This window comes from Amblyomma americanum, chromosome 9, assembly GCF_052857255.1.
Source record: "Amblyomma americanum isolate KBUSLIRL-KWMA chromosome 9, ASM5285725v1, whole genome shotgun sequence".
Lineage (NCBI taxonomy): Eukaryota > Metazoa > Arthropoda > Arachnida > Ixodida > Ixodidae > Amblyomma > Amblyomma americanum.
The window spans coordinates 90,562,425-90,587,459 of NC_135505.1; the positions used below are offsets into that span (position 1 = coordinate 90,562,425).

General features: G+C 48.6%; 1 long non-coding RNA gene across 1 annotated transcript in view; it reads left to right on the forward strand.

Moving 5' to 3' along the window:
* Positions 1–25,035, forward strand: part of LOC144105013 (uncharacterized) — a 47,021-nt gene that overhangs the window by 18,645 nt on the left and 3,341 nt on the right. The window contains exon 2 of the long non-coding RNA XR_013308685.1: positions 23,429–23,580. This is a non-coding gene — a long non-coding RNA (uncharacterized LOC144105013). The remainder of the gene's footprint in view (positions 1–23,428; positions 23,581–25,035) is intronic.

Here is a 25,035-nt window from a genome sequence, read left to right on the forward strand (position 1 = left end):
GGCTGAGTAATCACGTACCAATGTAGAAATATATCGAGAATAATTTTCGGCTATTTTAAATACTCTCTATTAGATGGCAATAAAGACTGCCAGCTATTTGGTTTGCTTATTTTTGAACTTCTTCCTCATCGCGATCTTTGCGCGACTGCAGCTTTCTTCATGTCTTTTGAGTACCTATCCTAATACAGTAATGAATGCATCGTGATTGTCTAACAAATCGTTTTGGGCAAGTACAATAGTCAGCGCTTTGAATTGCTTCGAGTTATCGAATGAATTATGTTGAGGTCTGAAGAGTACTGTTTAAGAAAATCGACATTTGGGCTCTCTGATGTTTCTGGGTGAGTTCTCGGTATTTTATGTTATTTTCCTGCGTAGTATTAATGTCACACTGCTCAAATTTTGCCGGCGCCGCCATGCAGCCGATCGCATCACTTGGCTCGTGACGAAGCGAGAAAAGAGACGCTTCCGCTTGGGTGCATGTTGCCGGTCTGCTTGGCCGTTCGGTTTAAAGCCCCTTTTTGAGTTGTGCTACATACGCCAGCAACATTTCGGAGCAGGTGCTGGGCCTCGTCCCATGCCCGCTGACCCCGAAAACAATTTTGACGCAGATCCCCGACGCTTGGAAGCAACACCCGTCCACAAGGAAAGCCGCCAAGTGTGAGGCCTGGAACCAGGGTTTCAGCCACTAATAAAGCCAGTGCCTAACATGACGTCCACACCTGGCAGTCAGACACGTCAGCCTTCTGGCACTGTCCCGCTGGTTCTCCTCCTTACACCCACCTCGCTCTCCGCCATTCTTCCACGGCTATAGATACGAGGATGTCGAGGGCTGGTTGGCCTGCTTTGACCGTGTGGCCACTTTCAAGCAGTGGGACGACGGTCGGAAGCTACGAAACATGTACTTCGCGTTCCAAGGCTGCGAAAAGACGCGGTTCGAGAACCATGAGGGTTCCTTTACCAACTGAGAAGAGTTGCGCTTCGAGTTGCTCACTACCTTCGGCAGAAGCGAACAAAAAGTAAAGCCGAAGTCGCCCTCCACTCCAGGTAACAGAAGTCGAATGAAAGCCGGCCAATCTTCTTTATCCGCCACAACGAACACGGAACAGCCCAACAGAGTGCGGGAACAGCCATTAAGACCGACGTGAACCCGGGCCTCCTTGCCAATCAGAAACGCCGCGTGGAAACCCTTATTGACTCTACCCGCGTCTATTTTGCGTCAAACTCCAATGTTCGTCAGACGCCAATAACTAAGAACCGTATTATCGTTGATAGTGACCGAAGACCGCTATGTCATCCTCCTTATCGTGTTTCGTCTTAGCAACGTTATGTCATCCACCGCCAAGTTGCCGAAATTCTCCACGACGACGTCATACAACCATCGACGAGCCCCTGGGCATCGCCTTTTGTTCTCGTCGCAAAAAAAGAAGGTAGCCTACGGTTCTCCGTAGAGAACAGACGTCTCAATAACGTTACCAAAAAGAATGTATATCCACTGCTGCGCATTGATGACTCCTTAGACCTCCTACGCAATGCCACGTACTTTTCATCAATGGAGTCGCGTAGAGATTGTTGGCAAATAGAGGTTGACGAACGTGACCGAGAAAAGACCGCCTTCTTTACTCCTAGCGGATCGTACGAATTTAAGGTGCTGCCTTTCGGCTTGTGTTCTGCCCCTGCAACGTTCTAACTTACGATGGACACGGTGCTAACTGACCTGATGTGAAAGTCCTGCCTTGTGTATCTCAACGACGTCGTGATTTTTTCTGATACTTTCGTGGAGCACGGGAAGTGTTTGTGCGCTGTTTTCGAACCAATTCGTTCCGCGGGTCAATCTGTCAAGCCTGAAAAGTTCATATTCATATTTAGGGACCTCAAGTTTCTTGGCGACATCGTGAGTGCTCATGGCGTTAGCCCCGTCCCCGAAAAGACGGCCGCCTTTGCTGCATTCCCCAGCAAACAGATAAACGATGCTTGCGTTTTTTTAGGGTTCTGCGCATATTATCGGAGATTCTTTCAAAACTTCTCCAAGCTCACAAAACCGATATCTGAACTGACGAAAGACGCCGAACCATTCTTGTGGGGCACGTATCAGGAAAAAGTCGTCACTGAAAATCAGGCCCGCCTCCAAAATACGCCTACCCTTGGCCACTTCGACGGGGAGCCTGACACGCAACTGCACACAGATGCCAGCAATGTTGGCCTTGGTGCGGTGATTGTTTAGTGGCAAGACGGTGCAGGACGCGTGATCGCATACGAAAGTCGCACTTTGTCCCGTTGCTAAGTGAATTTTGCCACCTAGATTGTGTGAAGAGTCATGAATATTCATCCGTGCCTATACGGCCGCCCGTTTCGAGTCGTAAGAGATCATCACTCCTTGTATTGCCTTGCGAAGCTGTAAGATCCATCGGAGAGCTTGAATGGTGGAGCCTTCGGTTTCAAGCACTCGACGTCGAAATCGTGTATAAGTCGGTTTATAAACAGCGACGCTGACTGCCTCTCCTGAGACCCTCTTCCCTTGCCCACCGAGGGAGACCGCAGATGATTCTGCTTTCCTCAGCGCTGTCACCACATCCGCCCTTGCTAAGCACCAGAGGGCCGACTGCGAACTGCTGCCTCTAATCAAGTACTTCGAAAGAACCGCTCCGTCTCCGCCCCAACTATTCTCGCATGAACTCTCGTCGTACGAATTCCTCTACAAGAAAAGAATAAAAGTACGACCAGGCCGAAACTGCGCATCTCGTTGCAGTCCCATCAGCGCTTCGTCGGATGACGGAATTTCTTCTGGCAAAGCTGCCGCGATGGGTCAGTGGTTATGGCGCTCGGCTGCCGACCCGAAAGACGCTGGTTCGATATCGGCCGCGGCGGTTGCATTTCGATAGAGGCGAAATTCTAGAGGCTCGTTTACTGTGCGATGTCTGCGCACGTAAAACAAAACCAGGTGCTTGAAATTTCCGGAGCCGTTCCCTGCGGCGTCCCTCATAGCCTGAGTCGCTTTGGGACGTTAAACACTGATAAACCAAACCAAAAAAAACCAAACCGAACCTTTATTCTGGTCATTTCGGTGTTACCAGAACACTGGGACGCCTCCGCCAGTAGTACTACTGGCCTCGGCTTGCTGACGTTGCACAACTCTACGTTAGAACCTGTCGTGAGCGTCAGCGCCGGAAGATACCGCCGACAAAACTGGCCGGCGTACTGAAGTTACTTGATCCGCCGCGAATTTTATTTCAGCAAATAGGCATGGACTTACTAGGCCTATTTCAGGTGTCCTCCATGAGTAAACCTTATAGTGTGGTTGCCACTGACTACCTCTGTGGCTACTGTGAGACAATACATCTTACCCGTGGCACAGTGGCTGAAATTGCACAGTTCTTTGTTCACCATATTGTGCTTCTCCTCGGTGCTCCCACGGTCGTAATAACTGATCGGGGAACCGCGTTTACGTCGGGTATTGCACATGTGGTCCTGCCTCTCAGTGCACCGGTCGCAGAAACACGACTGCTTATCGGCATCAAACGAATAGACAAACTGAGAGGCTGAACAAGACCATTGCAGGTATAATATCTATGTATGTCGACGATGACAGTCGCAACTGGGACGAAATATTCTCTTACATCACGTATGCGTATAAAACCGCCTTCCAAGAAACGACATGATTTACTCCTTTCCGTTTGGTGTGCGGCCGTGACGCCCTGTCAGGGCTTAACGCCATGGGCTCCCAAGCTTTGCCCCCTCGTCTGTAGCGGGCACTGACCAATTCGGTCGTGACACAGAAGCCGCTCGCCATCTTGCTAAACACCGGATCCGACACCAGGAAACCGACGGCCGGCGCTTCAACCTCCACCACACGCAGGTTAATTTCAAGCCCGGCGAGCACGTCTGGGTATGGAGCCCCATACGTATGCGCGAGCGCTCTGAAAAGCTTCTGCGTTGCTACTTCGGTCCCTGCGAGAGGCTGAGAACTCAGCGAGGTGAACTGCGAAGTGTTCCCGCAAGGAACTCTCCGCTCTTCTCCACCGTCCCAGTCTGAAGTCGTGCACCTGTCGCGCATGAAACTTTATTACGCTCGTTACCCCTTTCCGGGTTCCCATCATATTCACTTCCGACGCCACACGCACCTTTGCACTTTCAGTGCTTCTTTACTCTTTCCCCTCTTAACGGTCGCATCGAGGCGATGCCTCTTGAAAGTAGGGGGGCAATTCCACAATTGTCGCATTCTGCCGGCACTGCCATGCAGCCGAGCTGATGACGGCTCGTGACGAAGCGAGGAAGAGGTCGCTTCCGCTCGAGCGCATGCTGCTGGATTGCTTGGAGATTCGGTTAAAAACCCCCTTTTGAGTAGCGCTACATTTGTCGGCGATAAAATGACTTAGGTGAATAACACGGTAATATAAAAAAGGAAGTAAACAAATACGCTTCGCGCTGATTTTATCAGGTGTCAGAGCTTAAGGGTGAATCCCGATATGAACGAATGGATAATTGTCTACTTAGAATTCATCTATTCCTGGGAATCATAATACGAGTGATAGCGCAGTGACGCAATAGTGAAGCGATGCGCCACTGCCCAGCGATAGCAGGTGCCCCTACAGGTGGAGTCTGCGAGACCAATGTTGCTGTTGATGAGCAAACTTACGCGACCATTCTTTAACTAACACATACCAAAAGGGCCGGTTTGCCCACAATCCGGGGGGCAAGTTGTGGGCAGGTCGGCAGGTTCACGCCTCGAAGCCACTTGACATATGTGGCCAACCTGCCCCCTAGGCTGGTTATATGCGCCTTTTTCGTGCATTTTTCGCTGACTGTCAACGCCGCCAACGCCGACAACAAACGCTAAGGATGTCGTCGGCTTTTCTCTGAAACCAGCTTCTAAGCGCTATCTTGTTTTATTGTCCCTTTAGAGCTCTTACTTCTGGCTTTCTTTTCGGAAGGTTTGCATGACCCTATATTATGGAACTGCAAGGTTGTTTTTTGTAGCGTAAGCTACACTGGCCGAGGTTGAGCAGCTTCGCGTGGCTCCTGGAGAGCCGTGCTGCGCATGCGCGAGCAGTGACGTCACACGGAGCACAGCTGACGCGCCGGAGCTGCCGCGCGCGCCTCGCCGGTCTGAGCATCCTGTGGAAACTGTTCCACATGACCAACCACGTGACTGGTCACGTGACCAACCGCGTGACCAGCCACGGAGCCGTGGCAGCTGCTCCGCACCACGGGACTGACCACGTGACCAAGCCTCCGCATTCTCACTGAAGAAAGAAAAACCGTGTGTCGAGGTTGGGAATCAATCCAGGACCTTTGGAGGCGGAGACGCTACCACTCCGTACGACGGCTCAAGGTTTAACCGTGAATAAAGGCTCATGTAGTGAATGTGCGCCTTTCATATATTATCTCTTCCGAACCATTGTCGCCGCGCTTACGCTACATATAACCCGTCCTAACAGGGCTAGGCCATCATGAAGTTCTTTTTTTCTTTTAGAGCGAAGTGGATTAGGAAGCCGTAAAACTTTTTCTTTTGTTCCCTCGATTCGAATTTTTACGCTTCCCACCATTGGCCGAAAATCTTGAATTTGAATCGCAGCTTGAGGGGGAAAATATGCTGTCCTAATGTACTAACGTTTAACATCGTAGATTCTGGACATGATTCTGAAATTTCTGTTTGGAGGTTTGCTCGGGGATTCAGAAAATAATGGCTCTCAGGCTGAAGTGCTCCTGCCACTGCAGACAGCACAAAAAATATCTCACTGTTCGCTCAGTCCGGAAACTGTTTAACTGGTTCTATAGGCCGCTCGGTCATCGCCACATGTTTTTATTTACCTTTTTTTTCAAAAAAAAACACGAAAACAGCTCAGTCCTATTGAGATTTACTCCAAGAAGTAGGACTCTGCAACCTCCTACAATTGAATACAATAATCGAGTTATGACTCCACCCGCAGATTAAAGTTCCTTGTGATAGAAACATCCGTCGTGATTATTCCTGCAATTAAGGAGCGAGATCTTCCTCGGCGTATGCAACTCCTCTCAAAGCGTACTGCACTTCGAGGAGAGACAGAGTTGAACAACGCTGTTCTTAGTGATGATGCACAATGCGGCTCTTTCAAAGGGCAAACTTTACGACCTAAGCTCTTCCATTACAGCCAGCGATCCTAAAATCTTTTTGCGTAGACTGTTTTATTGTTGTCGCCTTCCACTGAATTATTCGTTAGAGCAACACCGAAAGCTATTATCAACGGTTTGTTATGTATCTCAGACATCTGTTTGGCACTGTGCGTCAACTGGTAGCATCTTTAGCCACGTGTTTTAAATTCTTCTCTTCGCCGTCTGTAATCCGCTCGATCTTATCTTCCAAATGCTAGCTGGTAGGCTGTCATCATGGGCGTTAGATTGGTTCGCCTTATTTTGCTGTCAAAGCGGGTCCCTAATACACTGAACACTGTGTCGTATGTAAGACCATTAGAACTAATCTTGGCAAGATGTCTAAACCAGTCTTCAAGATATCCTAACTCATTCTTCAAAGTGATCATGAATGCTAAGTATCTGTCTTGGTAACACATAATAAATGGCTTGCAACTCACATTTTCCTTCTAAGAGTGGTGGCCTGGCGACACAACATATGCCCATCGTGTATTTATTAATACATAAAGATTCAACAAGAACTTTGATGTGAACTTCTTAATGCCAGCACTTAGGGGAAAAAAATATTTTGCGATGTTAACAGTCAACAGATACTAAAAGTGGGCGCGAAGGTGCACCGCCATCTGAGCGTGCAACAATTACGTACCTATCACATGGGGCCAAATCTCGGGTTGATTCATGATAATAGTTAATCCCTGGGCTTTGAAGATTGCTAGAGGTTTTTGATTTCCACTTTAATGAAACTAGGACCAGCTGCACAAAAGGCAATATGTGCCAATCTTAGAAAATTGGTATCCGTTCAACTCGTTGTACTCGCGAAAGGAGAAAGATCGAAAGCCATAGTCACAGCTAGAGGTCGGCCTGCGAGGAGGTTGGTACCAGAAAAATAAAACGGTTTATTGTGATCCGCTTTGCATTTAACCTTTTCCAACTTGAATGTTTGGTATTAATATTAAGTTTTTACATTTCGCTATTTAGCTGCTTTACTAGCCACGTTAGCAAAAATCTATAAAGAACCGCGCGCATCTGAATTTGATGAATATAGACTCATTTCTTTCAGGTACTAAACCGTCGCTTTGTATGTCCTTTCCAAGTAAGCCTACTCACTCGTCACAACCTTCTAAATTCATTGTGTACCGATTTCTAGCTGCAAGATTCTTGTGAACGATTCGGTTAGGCGAAACTTGACGACTGCTGGCCGTCCTGAGAAGCTGTTCTTGCATCGTTGCAGTGCGACCTTGGCAGCCTTGTCCTTTGGCATCGAATGATACTGTAATTGTAACGAATAGAGCCTAGCCACGCCATTTTCGATCGGCTCACTGTAAACCCAGCTAAAAATTAAATTTTCTCACCACCCATACGGTGTCATCCGTTCGGAAGAAACAAAATTTTGCAGTTTGTCTTGATAAACATTATCTGCCAGCGGATATTTCTATTTCTTTACACCTGCTTCTTTGCTATCTCTACGCCTTCGACTCGAGCCTATTGGAAGTCTGGGCACCGCAACGGTGGCCAAGTCGTTGAGCACTCGCCTCGCGTGCGGGGGGTGCGGGGTTCGATCCCCAGTGCTGCCGGGTACCCACCAGTGATACAATGGGCACAAGCTTTCTCCTGGCCTGGTGCTTGGCTAGTAAGGGCTGAAATGATTGGAAAATGATTCCTTGGCAATGAGTAATCGAAAAATACATTGTGCCATGGCGCATCTTTGGCCATAGACGCCCTTGCGCCATAAAAATTCATAATCATCATGGAAGTTTGGGCTGTTTCACAAGTGATCGTTTGGAGTGGGCTTTGCGCGCGAGAAGCAAGGGCATGAGAGGTAAAGAGGACGAACGCTACCGTGCAACTGGAAATTTGAAAGTGAAATCACGTGGTCCATTATTTAGACGCGCATACCCAGCTATCCACTGATTGGAGTAGGCGGCTAGATATCAATTAATCTCAACTAAGATAGTTATAGGGGAGAAAACGATCAAACGAACACCAAAAAACACAACGACCACCCCAAGCTTCACAGAGCAACACAGAAGAGATAACTAAGCATTTATCAACATTGATTCGGTACTGAGCAAAGCAAGCGAGGTGTCACTGACTTATCACTTCCCGACTTACGAATTAATGACGCCTGAAGAAGCTGCCTTGAAAACGGCCTTGTAGATATCCAACAACTCCGGTTTTTCAGAAAAGCAAAAGACAATGGAAAATTAAATAAAGCTCTGATAGATTGTTAGTTTTGGCTGATGTAGAAGAGGCTGCATTTTTTCTTACACATTCATAAGGCAACGACCGGTCTGCCTTGTATGGACGCAACCATAGCTCAGAGGAACTTCGTAGACGATAAAAACCTTGCATTCAACCAACTTGGTAACATGCTTGACACGAAAAACCGGTTTTCTTTAGCTTCAGCACTCATTTTGAGAAAGGCCGACAGTTTTCGATGTGCCGTGAAACTGGCATCGCCAAGAAAATAAGTTGGTATGCTTTTCAAAACTATGAGGTACGCCGTTGATACAAGGCACTATTATCCCTGTGATTAACGAGTTTTCAGATTTCAGAAACATGCTTCCCCTTTTGCGAGATGAGATCCCTATAAGGCGTGAACAAAAACAATTATGACTAATATTCGTGAGTAAGCTGATGTTAATTTTTCATTTTGAAAATTTTACAGTGCATTGAGCTAGAAGTGTTCTCAGAGTTCGCTCGCTTAAAATTTTAGGGGCTAGTTTCTATACGTTCGTCGAAAATTGGAAGGGACACTTAGGGCCCGCCTTAAGGGCATGATGCGCTAGCGTAATTGTAAGTTACCATATATCCCTAAGGGCACTTTTTACTTTTCTTTAATTGATTGCTTGGAGTCTCTATACCATCCTGGTGCTGTGGTTAAGCGATGCGCCACATCCCTGCGAAGGCAAGTGCTCTGAATGGTGAGCTTTGTGTGGCCTAGGTTTCTCTTCCCGAGTGACCAATCATCATTAATTAACGCCCACCTCTCACGTTGGGCAGTATGTGATGGGGCTGTAAGGGCACCCGACATAGGTGGCCCGCCTGCATCCAATGCTGTTCGATGGGCCTGAAAGAGCCATGGTAGCGATTTTTTGCTAACAACGCTGAAGCAGACAACGCCGACCACCGAGTTTCTGGTGAACGAGGCATTTAAAGCTATCGCGTTAAAAAGGATTCGCCTCTAGGGTCAAAAGCGCCGTGCCTTGGCACTCAGTGTCGCTGCCCGGACAGCAACAAACAAAAAGTAATGCCCGGTTCAGCATCCCTAATTCAGTCTTGCCTCAGCTGCAGATAAATCTTGAGTGATTCGCAGATCTGAGATGCCGCGTAGCGGGCCCCCATCTAGGATGTTACGAAGAAGCTAATTAAACATTCGGCGACAAGCTGCTCATATCAGCCTTCTTTAGGAATGTAATCAGTGCAATGTGCTGAATCAGTCAAAACCGCTATGAGGACGTTTAAGTCACTTTAATAGTGCAATGAGAAAGCAATAGAAGCGACATTGCTGCTTAACGTAAATGTGTCATTGGCCATTGCTTCATCCAATACACGAGATTTCTACCGTCATTGCACTTTTATTGTGAGGAGTGCCCCAATAAAGTGGTAAGAGATCCGCCTAGAACCTTCCTGCGTTTCGCGGTGGCTTCTGCAAATTCGTTTTATAGTATACATTTTCTTTACGCTTTCATCGGAAAGTAGGAGTATAATAAAAACTAAATGCTTTATTTTAGTTTCACTTACGACGGTTGTCACGTGGCTAAGAGCTCACTGGGCTGGTTGCACTGCCGTGAAAACTCATGGACACCTCTCGCAACCACTCAGCGAATTTTATGACAGAAACAGGACGAAAATTCGCACGATGAGAAATAAAATGCTCTCTCATTAAAATTGTCGGCCACACCTGCCATGGCCTTTCGCGTAGAATACCACGGTCAACAATGCGTGCTTGGACTTCTGCAGGAGGAGCTTCAGAATATTCCTGCAGGCGCGGAACTCAAAACCACTACTCACTCTATAGTGCTCCAGTTGAAAACCTCAGCATATCTCTCAGCATATCATTGGGGCTCTCTACTCTGTCGATGCTAAGAAGGCTGAGGATATCAGAGCGCCTCCGAGAAGGACCACCACCGGGATAGGTTTTCAAAATAAATAAAAATAGGCTATACACAACGTTAAGACACAGTACTTTATTTGCCTTCAGGCAATTACAGCATAAAACAGGAAGAAAGCTAAGTATACAAGCTCAAAGAGGGTAATGGTTGCTATTAAGGCAGCACAGTGTAAAAAATTCTGGATTTGTACATCTTTTGAATGAAATTAGCAGCTTAAATTCTAACACGTGCTCTCTTCTTCTGTGCACCGATTACAGCTGTGTGGGCGTAAAAGGCGATTTCCTCGAGCATAATATGCAATAAGTGCTGTTGTCAATGAGATGTAGAGAATTCTAAGTGCTGTTACAGAACCATACTAGACTACATATAACAGCATTTCACCACCGGAAGGAAGAGAGGGGGGGTGGGCATCTGAAATAAACAAGGTACCAATAAATCCCATTTTATTAAAGTAGCATGAAACGACACAGAGCTGTGCGGTAATAATTATTTGATGAGGGCATACTGGCAAGGCTCAAAGCGCGGGACACTCGTGCAAAACAGATCCACCTTCATGTATCAAGTTGAATGCAAACACAGTAGAGGCGTGCGCTGATTGCTTCTCCTAATTTCCTTTTCCTTTCAAGGCAGCTCGTAAAGGCGATCTAGGCAGCTGCCTCGCAACTGTGGCCCAGACAATGCCAGACCAGTGCCTCCTCTATTTTTACAATGCCAGCCGCATCGCCCGCTTCACAATGGGAGCCGCCGGTACGCCTCACTTCAGTTAGTTGCCGCGCTGCGGCGTTACCCAGATGGTTGGGCTAAAATCACTCGGTTGGACTACATGCGTCATGCTTGCCAACGGTCGCGCGGTGCTGGCGTTATCTGTCCTACTCCTGTACTACACCACGCGTCTGTCAGATTCCTGCTTCGTTCATCACCTTGCGTAGCTCTCGATTCATCCTCGGTGCAGCGCTTTTTCCAACGATAATCGGCTGGAGCAGCAGCTTTGCTCGTCATTTGCAGAGGTGGTCGCAGGCATTCGCTCCGCCTATCACTTGAGGACGCTGTTCCTTGCCAGACGAATAGAGCGCTGCAAGTTGTTACGTTTTTCGTTTCGTGGCCCCATGATTAAAGAAAATGGTTTTGAGAGGATAAATGGTGTGGTCTGCGACGCTGACAAGGTGTCCTCGCAGCGGCACTAAAATGGCACAAGTTAATTATGGCAAGCACGGCTGCTGCTATCATATTTGTGCGAAGTGTGGTAAATTTTAAGCTCGTTTGTAGAAAGGGGACGTTCACGTGAATTTATTTACATATGTTTACAACTCTGTTCAGCATTCACATAACAATATTTTGCATGTGTCTGCTGCTATATACATTAAAACTCTGTGTTTATAGCAGTTTACATTTCTAGAGTTTGTATATTTGCTAGCATTGACATTTATTTACAGATATCAGAAATATGCTTTGTAGCTCAATCATATTTGTACGCTCCAGGAGGACAAAGCATCTCGTGCGTGAGCGGAACAGAACAGTGAACGAAACAAAACACACCAAACGCCCGTCTGAACAAACAGTTCGTACGCCGTCGTGTGTTTGATTGCCCTCTCCAGCGGCCTGAAGCGATAACGACGGTAGTAAAAACGCTGATGCTGCGCCGAAGAAATGCTCCCTTGTGGTTGGGCCTCCACGGTGACTGCGCCGGATGACGTGCTCAAGCGAACTTGACTTCTGTTTTATCTGCCTCATTTCCTTCAATAGCTTTTTTTAGATTTGCTTCGTTTTATTAGCACCTGATTCTTGTTAAGACCAGGCGCAACGTCCGAAATGCCTTGGCATCAGCTGCTGCGCCATGGATTTGCGACTGTTTTTCTTTACTCTTCTTAAACAATCGTAGCTGCAGTCTGCCAGACACAGAGAAAAATCTTTATCTACTGGTGGTAACGACGACAGCTTAGCCTGCAAAAAGCAGAGCTAAGACTTGAAAGCTACTGCTACTTGGCAGTATCGAAAAATGCCTTCTCGGGATGATATATCATGCCTTCTTTATTTCATTCTCCCATTTTTCTTATTCAACATGATTGAATCGCAAATCAATTGGGTGAAACGTATTACTAACCGCCTTTACCCTCTGATTGAATATTTCTGCCAAGCAGTTTCAGTACCTCTCCCGGTATGTTTCGGCGTTGCATCTAAAAGCCGCCACTGCCTTTCATTGCCATGCCAACACCGCTGCATCGCACTCTCTTTGGCTTCTTTTAAAACCAACGCCTGCAGCGGCTCCACTGTGTGCAGCGCCACGAACGGCGCCCTCTATGACGCGTCAATACCTCAGAGGCAGCCTGATAACTAGGAGGGATGCAGAGCCCCGCCTCACGAATAAACAGAGAACGTTTAAAAATTGTCTTCGTCGGCTTTCTGTCATCATGCGCTACTAAGATGGCACTCTGCCTCACAGACGTGGAGCAGGCGCTAAGGCTGCCGACGGACGAGAGCAGGAAAGGAGGATCGGAGAGGACGTTGGACGGTCGGATCGGCCGTACTCGACAGGCATTCTAAATATAGAGAAAGCGCTGGCCAGAGCACGCAATGTTCCAGCACAAACAAAGCCAAGATCACACTCTGACTCAGTTTTCTGGTAAGACAGGGAAGCGAGCACCTACTACACGCTTCGTTATTCTGGATGGTCAGCTCTTCAAGGACTACTCAGCTGATGGTGCCCGCCTGCTCGTTTTCCCGGCTTCTCGAAGAGGCGCCGTCCTAATGCTATGCATGACACCACCGCAATGCACCTCGGCTTGGCCGCATACTCTCGAGAGTCCGGCAGCGTTTTTTTTTTTTTTGGCCAAGGCTGTAAACGAGAAAAAAGCGCTACGTCCCAAGTTGTGCCCCTGCCAATGCCTGACGCGATGCACGACGAGACCGGCTGCTCTTCTTCCACCCTATAGGACCCCTGCGTCAACTTTTGAGGAAATTGGAATTGACTTGATTGGACCTTTCCTGTACTCGACACCTAATGGTCACTTTTGATTACTGTGGCTGTCGACTACTTGGATCGATGTGTGGAAACAGCTACGCTCGTTTCTGCCGAAGCAGCCGACGTATTCCACTTCTTGCTTGACCGAATTGTTCTTCGCCAAAGTGCGCTCTATGTCATCATCGGTGAACGCGATCGACAGTTTACGGCTGACGATGTGGAAGAACATCTCCGGCTCTGTGGCTTAGAATAGCGCCATTCCGCTCCCTGCCATCTACAGAGAAACGGCCTTATCGAGCGCCTCAACCAGACAATCATCAACATGATGTTGACCTATGTAGTGTACGACCATAAGAGCTGGGACGCCGTTCTGCCCTTTGTGAGATACGCCGATCACGCTGCTAAGCATGAAGTCATCGACTATACTCCTTTCTTCTCTACGCACGCTTACGGTAAACCTTCCTCGATACCGTTCTCCCATTCTCCGTACACGATGACACTTCCATCACGGAACATCTTTGCCTCACTTAGGGAACGCCGTCGTCTTGCTCGTCTGGGCACCATCGAATTTCAAGACCGTTCCAAGGTTTAGAAATCATATTGGAGAAGCATATTTTGTAGGGCCAGTTGGTGCGTTGTACACAGAAAACCAGCGGAAAGGACGCGTTCACTAGCACGAGAAGTACACAGCAGAGCGCCTATCGTACCATTATCTTAACGCTTAGATCTTATCTGGGTGTCGACGCCATTAAGACACCGACACTGGTATCCGAAGTTCTCGTGCCGATACGCGGCAACCTTTGTCTTGAAACGTCGGCTGACTGACGGCAACTATTTTATCGCAAACGTTACCTCGACGAATGGCTGCTCACGTACGACACAGCTCGCTCACGTGGCTCGATTGAGACTCTGCATTCCTAGGTCTTTTAAGAGCGTTAGCTCTTACTCACCACGTTTCGATATTTCGTGGGGTCTGGAACTTCCCTGTGATCACAGCGCCATCTGTGGCAGCAACTACTCATCAGGCTTCGATATTTCGTGGCGTCTCCGCCATCGGTGGCAGCAACTAGAAAAAAACACATCCCGCAATGATACTTGTAGCGCCGTCTACAATAGCATTGTAGAAACAACCACCTTCCGCCTGCCAATGTGGACGTCACTGTCCAAAATGGTGGATAGAGGTGGAAATATGAGAGTATAATGTCACGGGACGAAATAGCGATGGTTTCGTTTTCTCAAATCCAAGATGGCGGTCATAAAAGATGGTTTTGCCCTCCCATCCCTCCCGAAAAATATCCTATAAAAAGAGAAATTTATTGTGTACGAACATCCTGCACATACAAGGCAAACACGTATGTACACAAATGACGTCGCCTACAACAAAAGGCACTTATAAATATATCGCAAAGCGACTTATAAGTTCCGCAAAGTACATTTAGAATCACTAAACAAATTGATCACATCAAAATGCATGAGATATAAAAGGGTGGGGCGGATGGAGGATCGCAAATTTCCCCAATCCCGATAACAGACCCTCAACCAGGGTCTATCAAACAACATGAAAAGGGGAGCACAAGTTGACAATTATACGCACTAAAATAGGGGAGCTGGCATCTCCAGCCTCCCGTCGCGCACATCAATGAAACAAGTATGCCAGCGCTGCAGAAACAACGCTTCTCCATCTTGATCTAAACGGTCAGACAGATAAGGCCACAGAATAAGACGCAGGTTCTCTGGCGCTGGGTACATGGCTTGCGCAGGCTCCCTGCGAGCTTCTGCAAGGCAACGAGGGCGCCACAATTCAAACAAAACGCACTTAAAGACAAGGCCCGCAGAAAGGCTATGCAAGCATCGGATGCCTTCTCCGTAATGCTCTGAAAACATGTGGCGCACTAGCCGCCACATCACGCGCGCAACAAATGAAAAGTGCTGTACAGTTTCAGCAGCTCCGCAGTTTGGGGCACTGCCCAATAGGCACCACGCACTAGGACGCGAGCCGAAGACGTGTGGGTAAGAGGCCCCAGCCGCGTCGCCATTCAATGTCTCTCACCGCAGGCGGAAACCGACCCGTGGCCCAGCAGCACCCCTTTCTCATTGCTGTGCACCGCTGGTCCTCTTCGGATAGCAGCGCACAGGTAATCACATGGCGAACTTCAATGGTCGAGGCTTCGCCGATATCAACGTGAGGATTATCGGCCTCCAACGCACGCTTGAAGCCCGTGACTGCGCAATAAAACGCGGGTGGTCCTTCCGCCTGCTGTCGTACATGCCTACCCGGGGCGAAAGCTCTACGTGCCGTGCTCAAGAGTAGAGTGAAAGGGCTTGTCCCGGATAGGCATCATCTTCGAAAAGCCGGCACAGCACTTTAGTCATCAAAAAACGGGCCATCCTGGTAATAAACGGCAGTCCAAATCGTCTTCGGCTGGTCGGGAGTTGCAGGGTGTGGCGCGCGACTGACGCGGGACTTTCCTTCCCCCAAAAAAATTTCAACGAGTGACGCCAGGCGTGTGTCGACAAGGCCCGGTATGACCGCAACTCGGGCTACATAATTGGCTATGGCGCATGCGCGGTTCTACACCACGGCGATCTCAGCTTCCATGCACAGGTAGAACCGCGCCGCCTCTGGCAGTGCGTTGGTTGACCGGTCAACCACATTGGTCCAAACACGCTGAGACACGCCTCCCTCCTCGAACAGGAATCCCAACACGCGCACCGCGTCCACTATAGGAACCGGCGCCCGAAGGGGGTCGCTAAAGCCACCAAAACGAAGCGCATGGCTCTTCTCGAGTCCAGTCTGCCTATGGAGAGCGCTGCATTCCTCTCGAAGGTGGCCAGAAAGGCCGCAAAATTGGCGCTGTCCCGCAGAAACATTGAGATGTCATCGACATAGGCTGGAATCCTGATCGTCTCCTGTCCCGTCATTGGGAAACCGCGAATGCGGTGGTATGAGGCAACGCTCCGTAAAACCGAGTTAAAAGAAAGAGCGAAGAGTGCCGGAGATGCAGGACAACCTTGCCTCAGGCCTCTTGTGACGGGGAAGCTAGGAATAATAGAGCCGTTAACCACCAGCTCACTCTACCGAGGGCAAGCCGACACACCGCAGTACCCCAAATAGGTAGCGGTTTCCTGCTCGCTGAAACGCTTTCGCTTGGTCCAACGAGACAACACCCCACCACACCCCTTTGCACGCGCGCACTGAAGAGCGTCCCGAGTCATGGTCAATGCGCAAAGACTGAACGCTTGGCACGGCGCATGACTGGAAGGGGCTGACGAGGCTTGTCAAGAGGGGACGCAAGCGCTGAAAGAGGATCGACGCGGCCAGTTTATAGTTGGAGTTTAGCAGCGTGACGGGTCTCCACGACTCGGGGCCCGAGGCCGACCATCCTTCCTCTGGAATGAAGACTGCGCGTCCCGAGTTCGAAGACGGCGCTTTGTATCTACTCACGAAGAAAGCGTTAGCCAACTGGGTCAATGGCCCGCTCAGAGCCACAAGGAAGGTGCCGTAAAATCCGACCACCAGGCCGCCTGGTCCCGGCGCGTACGATTGGTTCAATGCATGCAGGACGCTTCAAACCTCCTCACGCGTGGCCGGAGCGCGAAGCATCGCATCGCCCGGTGGTTTCGACAAAGTCCCGCAAAGATTCGCTACGGTGACGTTCAAGTCCTCGATCGTGCCCGACCTCTGCGACGCAAAGTGAGCTCGGAAGAGGCCGCGAAACACTCGTGTGATGCCTGCAGCATCGGCTGATGTCGTGCCGCCCTCCAGCAACACTTGCTCTACACGACTAGGATGGTCATCTCGGGAGCGGAGGCTACACGCGTGCAGCAAGTCTGCCGTGTCCCCTACAGGGAGGTGCAAGTCTACCGCGACGCGGGAGGTTGGCGCCGTCTCCTCTAGAATGCGGTTGTACCTGACCCGCAGCGTCACCAAGTATTCGCGCATCGCGAAAGTTCACCCGCTCCCTGGACAATGAGCATGCGGCGAAGCACATCATTCAATACAGCTGTATGTCGCACACGCTTCTCTTTTGCGGCGCGTATCAGGATGGTACGGCATTTCATTTTACTTGCGTCCCATGCTTCACGGCTGAAGCCCTCCTTCAAAGATCTGACGCCTATGACCAATTCAGCACAGATGTCTGCAATACTGCGGGGATTGTGCAGGAGTGATACGTCCATGCAATACGCGCTGGCCACATTGGCGCAACCCGCTTTGCCCCGCAAAGTGACAGAGAAGAAAACATGATCACTGAAAGCGCGCAAAACCGTCGGAAGAGGGACCATGTCGAAGGATACTAAGCGTGGCACTAGGCCGGGCGGAAGGCATACTCGATCGATCCTGCTCGCGCTATGCCCTCTCACGCGGGTATAACCTCGAAGCGATCGCGAAGAAGCGCGACCAGAGCGTCTGAGAGGGAGAGCTGGCGAATAATTTTACCCAATTCCTTGGCGTAATAAATTAATGCACCCGGTCCTGGTACCCGAATATCATGTGCCATGTTAAGTACACAGTTCAACTCCCCCCCTGGGAAAACGTGGGGCATCGGCTCGAGAAAGTGGGAAGCAAGCGAGGGGAAGAACCCGTTCGTCAACGATCGCGTGACCGGCACGTAAACGTTAAGCGTTGAAAAAACGGGTCCGTCGCCCGCTGAGCAGAAGATCAACCTCCATCACTCGACCGTCATGCCAGAACGTGCAATGCGCTCCAGCGCGAAAAGACGAGTTTAAGAAAACAATAACCACGCCGCAACTCCGCGAGTCCATCTAGGAAAAGAATTCATCACAACAAAAACGCAAATGAAGAGAAATAACATCTTCAAGGGTGCGGAATGTGCAGTCCTGCAGAAATAAAACGTCAACGCGGAACGATCGTGCAAAGTGAAGCACCTCCCGTTGCTCATAGGGGGAGCGAAATCCCTGCATTTCAAAACAAGCGAAACAGAACACCGCCGTCATGAACCGTAATATTGAAACAATGCCACAAACCTAGACAAAACAAGCAAGAGAAGAAACCAACACTGTGGCGCCCTGGGTCCCCGCTGGCATCTTGTTTGGCGGCCCTGCGGCGGCGGGGCGTCGATGCCACGCGGTGCAAACGGCTGCGCGGTGAAAAGGTCAGGCGGATGCTTGTGGCTGCGGAAAAGAAGACGCAGTCACACGCACATCGACAAATTTCGCCGCACAAACACCGTCACAGTTCGTCCGCCGCGCGTGCAGAGCCAGCGCGTCGATAAGATAACGGCGCCAGCTGAGCGCCCGAATGGCGGCGCCCAGGCCACCGCCGAGCGGCGGAGGAGGAAGGCCGATATCGCCAGAGGTGCGATGATAAAGACTGGGGCGTCTTCTGAGTCGTCCAAGAGGGCGTTCTCCTCGTCCGCCGTCCTCACCTTCTTCTTCGGGGCCGGATCGGCCGATGATGAAGTGCCCCCATCAGACCACAATTGCAGGCGCTTGGGGTCGTCCAGGTCTAGGACATCGCGGAACGCACGCCAGCCTGGACCATGCATCTTCGCAGCGCATGGGGGGGTGCGGAGGCAGAGAGAACGGGATGTGCGGGTGCGTCTCGCTCACGCTGTCGCTGCTCTCGCAGCTCTTAACGGGCGTGTGCAAGGTAGCGTCGAGGGAAGACGCCGCGGGCGACTCCGTGCCCGTCTCGGCATCCTGCTGCGGCGCCGCTGTTTGCGCGTCCAAGAGGGAGACCTGCAGGCTCCGAGGCTCCGCAAGGGTGACTCGAGCAGCGACGCCCCCGAGTCCGGCGACGCCAACTTCTCGGTGTTGGAGGCGCCCTCGGACTGCTCGTCTGCGATCTGGGGCGCCGAGGAGTCAATCCACTCGTTCTTCGCCTTATCTTCAGTGGAGTTCCCCGCAGCCTCTTCTTGCTTTAGCTCTCAGGTGCCTTGTCTGCCGTCTATCTGGAACCGGCGGGGGCTGCGGCGGCTTATGAGTGAGGCTGCACGCAGTCGGAGGTCGAGTGCTGTCCTGAGCAGCGCTTGCACACCGGCAAGCAGGTCTCAATCTCCTGGCCGTATGCGTGGCAGTACAGGTGGCCCCAAGGAGACCCGCTCCTGCTCACTGCGAGCACACAGCTTCATGCCACGATATTCCAGGCATGGCGCAGTGGCTCGCTACGATGAGGAAGTTCGGCAGCGCCCGCTGCATCTGCAGCTTCATGGGGCGGCACCCGCTCCGGATGTAGCCCCGGCTCTTGAAGACTGTCTGCGACACCGCTCGCACCTTCCCGTGAAGGTCCAGGGCAGTAGCCAGGGCGTCATCTGTGACGTTTCCACCGTCACGTGCACACCTGCCGCAGCCATCTTGCTTTCCTAGAGACGAGGAACCTCCCTGCTGCTACCATTTATGTCGCGTGAGCCGCTCACGACGCAAAGGAACTTTGTTCCGCCGTGGTGCTGCAGGTACTGCAGGTCCCGGACACCACGACCGCCTCGATGAGGTCGGCCGCCGGAAGAGACTCGGGCACGGTAAAGTAGAAACATCGCGCCTTCGTGGGGTGCGTCGCAGGAGTAGGGAGGGCCATGGTTATCGACCCCTGGACACCAAGGGAGCAGGCCTGGGGCCGGGGTAGGGACGGCTGGTCCTCCGAGATCGCCGGCGGCCGGGACGGCGGGACCGCAACCTGGAATGAACAAACTTCTGCGCGAAGACGGTCTGCCTCCTAGCGAACTGTCCTTTTACGGGATCACTGTGCATGTGTACATTCATTCCGCTATATACCTATATTCCGACAAGGGGCACCCATCCGGGGGCAGTGGTGTACCGAATTTGGTAGGCAAATAAAACCCTACGGGTTGTGGTAAAGAAATAAAACCACAGTTAAACAATAGGTAAACATTGTACACACGCAATTCCTCAGTGAAGCGACGAATATTTCAATATAGCTTTCGTAGCAGGAATACGGTTCAGCATGGTCGCAGTGCCCTGATGTCTGGAGCCTGTTATGTCAACGTTTATTAAAGCTGCACTGTTTATTATCGGCTCCGCTTCTACCTTTGCTGAATAAAAGCAATTACCCAGGCTCCGGGCGCCTTTCATTTTTAACGATTAGCAGCTGTTTCTGGGGACATTTTTTTCAATTCTAGCGTAAACAAATTTTATTTCGCTGTAATTAACAGGAGGGCCCTAGAACATCTCCAGTTAAGATATTTAATATCCACACTTCAACTCTCTCTGACGTGATAGTGATTTTTTGGAGTTTTATTTTTTCTTACAGTGCTTGGTAATAGGAAGAAAATCTACTGGATTGTTGATGTAAGGATAAATAATTTTGAGAGATTCTCTCACTTAACGCTAAAAAAAAGATAATAGAAAAGTGTCTGAAATGTAGTAGAGTGTTTTATCTTCAGGTCATGTGCAGACAATTTTCTGTATTATGCGGTATTTTTCTGTAGTTCTGCAGCTGCTTCAAGAGGCAGCGCATATTAAACTTTGTTACTCTTTAAAGTTCTCCCAAAATACTGCGAAAGATTTATCATGATCGAAAACAGTTCTCAGTTTTTTTGGAAGATAAATGTCAGGATGAGAACCGAATGCGAAGTTTTCTGAGCGTTACGCACAATTCTTACTAAGGACACATAACTGTATTTAAATGAAGCAGCATAAGCGAACAGAGGCTCTCCTCAAATTTCAATAAGCACAGAGGTGGAAGCCACCACACTAACATCGCATCACACCCGTGAGTCATTAGCTATCAATCCCTGAAAGTGCGCCTCTGGTGTTCGCCAAATATTATCCAAAGTGAACAGGTAGTTTTTTTTTCAAATAAGAGTCCGTGAGGTCTTGAATAGATTTGATACCTGTAGAGTAAAGTGTATCGAGAATTCCACCCAGAAATTAGAGCTCCTCAGCAAACCTCAAGGGCTCTGTGTCGAAACAGAGAGTATTGCCTTTATTGTCGTATTGCCTATGTGAGAAAGAAGAGAGAGGTATTTTTCCGTTCGAAAACTGCATCCTTTCCTTATAAAAAGTGGTAAGTGACTAGACTTCCTTGCACGGTGAATAGGACCAAGTGGCCAGCCCTGGCTCGATTACAAGCGCAATCATCACCTGCATAAAGTGAGGCATATAAACAAGATGAAATATTAGGACATATGTCTGTATTAGACCACTTTGCATGACGCCATGCTCAGAGCTTTTTTTTTCAATCGTCTGGATTGATATTATGTTGTCACAAAAAGTTATTAAACAATCGTTGCGGTCTTTCCCTCACACTTTTTTTCAGTATACTCAGTAGCTCAATAATATGACTCACAGTGCCGAATACATACACGATATCCATAAATACTGCTAAGGTGGTATTACCGCAGTTGCGATTGTGTTCAGGTTTGGCTGATGGGGTTTAACGTGCCAAATCCACTCAGGCTAATAGTGACGCCGTAGTGAAGACCTCCAGAAATTTCGATCGCCTGGGGTTCTTTAACGTGCAGTGAGCTCACACAGTACACGGGCCTCTAGAATTTCGCTCCATCGAAATTCGACTGCCGCGGCCGGAATCAAACCTGCGTCTTTGGTCAGGAGCCAAGCGCCATAGCCACTGATCCACCACGAAGGCTTACGCTCGTGTTCATTACGTATCACATTCAGAAAGGCATTCCTTGTGTATCGACGCCCAAAAAATCATTTCAATAGCTCTGAGCGAATTCTCTTCTTAAACCATTACTGAAATGTCGCATTTATCATTTTCTGTATCATTTTCCAAAAACAGCTCGTCAGGCGCTCCGGATGAAATGAGCACTAAAGCTAAGAGATTGACAGCCCTTTGAAACAAGTATGACGTTAAAAATATTTCAGAGCCGGCGAAATTACTCCATGACGGATCCGTCGTTGTCTATTCTAGCAGTCTGTACACTACACGACGCGAGAGAGAATTTAAGCTCCCCTACTGCGAACACGCGGCCCTATTAAATGTATACCGTGTGGAAGCAAGCGGTAACTTTTCATTGTTCATGTGCGGTATTCTATATTTTTCATGTTAGTGACGCGCCAAATGAGTTATAATTTCAGAAATGACTGAACTTGACTGCACTATTTTCGGAGACCCCCGTGCTGTTACGAGAGGTCGAAGTGGGTTATTCTGATCATTGAGTACACATGTGGTACGGACTAGATTTCGGATGCAACAATATCCATTATACGCCATTTAGTGCCTACAGGTCACGTAATAAGAACCACTTTTCGCTCTACGTTTCTTCCTGCTCATTTGTTTACACACCTCCTTTTTGAACCGTTCTGCATCTCTCCCCCTCCTCCCCCAACCCAAAAAAAGTTTCTGTGATGAACCGCATCACGCAACTGTATAACAACGTAGCATCACCGGATTATCCCAAAAGTCTTGGCCGAAAGCCGGGCATATCAAAAGTCGTTAATTTATTCTATGGTGCGACCAGTGAATACGAAGGCAGCGTGTGAGAAATCACCCACCTCACTCGAGGCAACCAGAGTCCAGTGTCAACCACAATAAGCGTCTATAAAACATATCCTTTGCGTTTATTGCTTTCCCCCGTTACTCTTGAAAAACAAATTCAGCTTAAGAAATTAAAATTTCCTGGTTTCCGTAATTTCTGGCGTCGAAACATCACTCATGTAAATCTCCTGCGAAAAAGGGCATACAGCCACAAGAATGTTGTTGGAATCTCGCGCGGCTGTAGATCTACTAAACGGCCTAAAATTGTGTAATCTTATGATATATATTAACGAAGTGTGACCTAAATTCTAAACAAAAAGTTTCCCACACTTCAGCCTACATTTTGTTGTTGCAAAAAGTAAGATAGAAAGATCATAATATTTCAAACAAAAGTAGAAGACAAATTCCTAGTGTGCGTAATTTTAAGAATGCAGCTAATTTCACTTCCATTGCGAGGATGTGACACTAATCACTTATAGGCATACTTGGCATTATAGTTTCGTTTTTGTGAAATTCTGCTTTATTTTTACAGCACAGAGGTGATGATCCTTTTTACATACGACCCCGAACAGCATAATTTAAATCTTCCTCTCTCTATGACGCAAACAAAATCATAAATCAAGTCGTCCGTCAAACTCAGAACAATGCGTATTATTATATGTGCCATGGGACGATAAGCTCATTCTTTGCAGTCTGTGGAGCGTATAAATATCACAAGCCAGCTCCTAGAAAAACATAGGCCGTTCGCAGCAGTACCATTTTTTACGCTGCGAGCAGTGAGCATTTACGCTGAGACCATCTTTTTTTCAGACTTGAGGACTGCTAAGGCGCTTTTCCGTCGTCTAGTACTTCTGTGTTAATTAAGGAAAGAAAAATTATGTGTCCAAGTCCAGCATTCTATTGCCTTCTCATATGGTTCCCCTTTACTCAAAGTGCATCCATGCACCTAACTCTTGGGCCTGGTGAGTATAATAAAATATTGAAGCATTTCGGTATACAGGTGGTCAGTTTTTCAGACGGACCTGCGTTTTTACGAATTGATTACCCTCTTACGAAATCACTTGTATCTGTATAGTGGGGAATTCCTCCGATAATCGACATTAACTTGGGATGCTTTGCGACACTCTTGTGCGAAGCTATCTTGCTTAATTAGAAGGGGATTGAGTGCATCTAGAAGCTGCTTTAACTTCATGTTAGCATTATGCGGGTTTCTTTGAGAGGAAGCTTTACGGGAGGAGGAGGAAGGCGAGGAGGAAAGGTGGAGAGGCAAACCGGCAGATGGAAACCACTTTGCTACCCTGCACTGGGGAAAAGGAATGAGGGGATATAAAGGAGGTGAGGGAGAAAAGGGGGTGATTAAAAAATGCAAGGTGAAAAGGCTTCGAGAAAGTCACAACCTGCTGTGGAGGCCAGACGCTCTTAAGAACCGCACGAAGGCATGGCAGGCCATCACCGCCGATGATCGCCGCGGCCAGTGTCCAAGAATCTTGAACACCGTTAGCTGTCTTGAATTGACGTATTTCAGAGCACGGCTTTGTCTTTCATATCTTTACGCTGGGCACTAAAAAAGAATATGAAATATGGTTACATCGTGGCCACGGATGTCACATGCAGGGTTATCAGCCATGCCGATCATAGTAGTATAATGGTTCTTGAATGCGACACAAAGCCAGAGGAGACGCAGTAAAATCGCCTCATGTCGTGGTAGGCCGGACGGAAGCCGTAGTTTCAAATCAAGATCCAAGGATAGCTGTACAGTGATAGTACATCGCCAGTAGGAACCTATATAGGTCACAAACGTGAGGTCTAAAGAGGAAGGCCTACCTATATTCAAGACCAGGAAATATGAAAGAGAAGGTTATGCAAGGTAGAGATCTGGTAATCGATGTTTTATAAACGCAACTGAGTTTATTCCAAGTTAAGGCACACATTCCAAGAGGCGACAGATTGCGAGTTGAGCGGATGTATTAAGTTCGCTAGCGTGAGGTATAAGGATGTCCCGGCGTCCACACGTAAATGTGACCAAGTTTTAAAAAAATAACACGGCGTGACCCAGGCGAGTGAAATCCACTGAGTGCCGTGGAAATACGCATGGAATATTTTATAAATATTGCGCTCTACAATACAAGTTTATTAATAGGCTAATCGCAATTTATATACATGTTGGCTTCGAAAAAATGCGTATTTTGAATGTTGTGTCTATAAAAAGCTGTAAACTAAAAGATTTAGATAAGGTATCTTACGCGCACATAAGTTTAACAGCCTAAAAACAAAATCTGCGACGTAAATATAAAACACACCATTATAATTGCCTAATTTCCGCAAGCAATGCCGCAAGCAACAAAAGCCGCTCATCTTTGAGAACACTCGTTCAGCTGGCGATTCCTTTGCACTGGCCGCAAAATATGCGCCAGCAA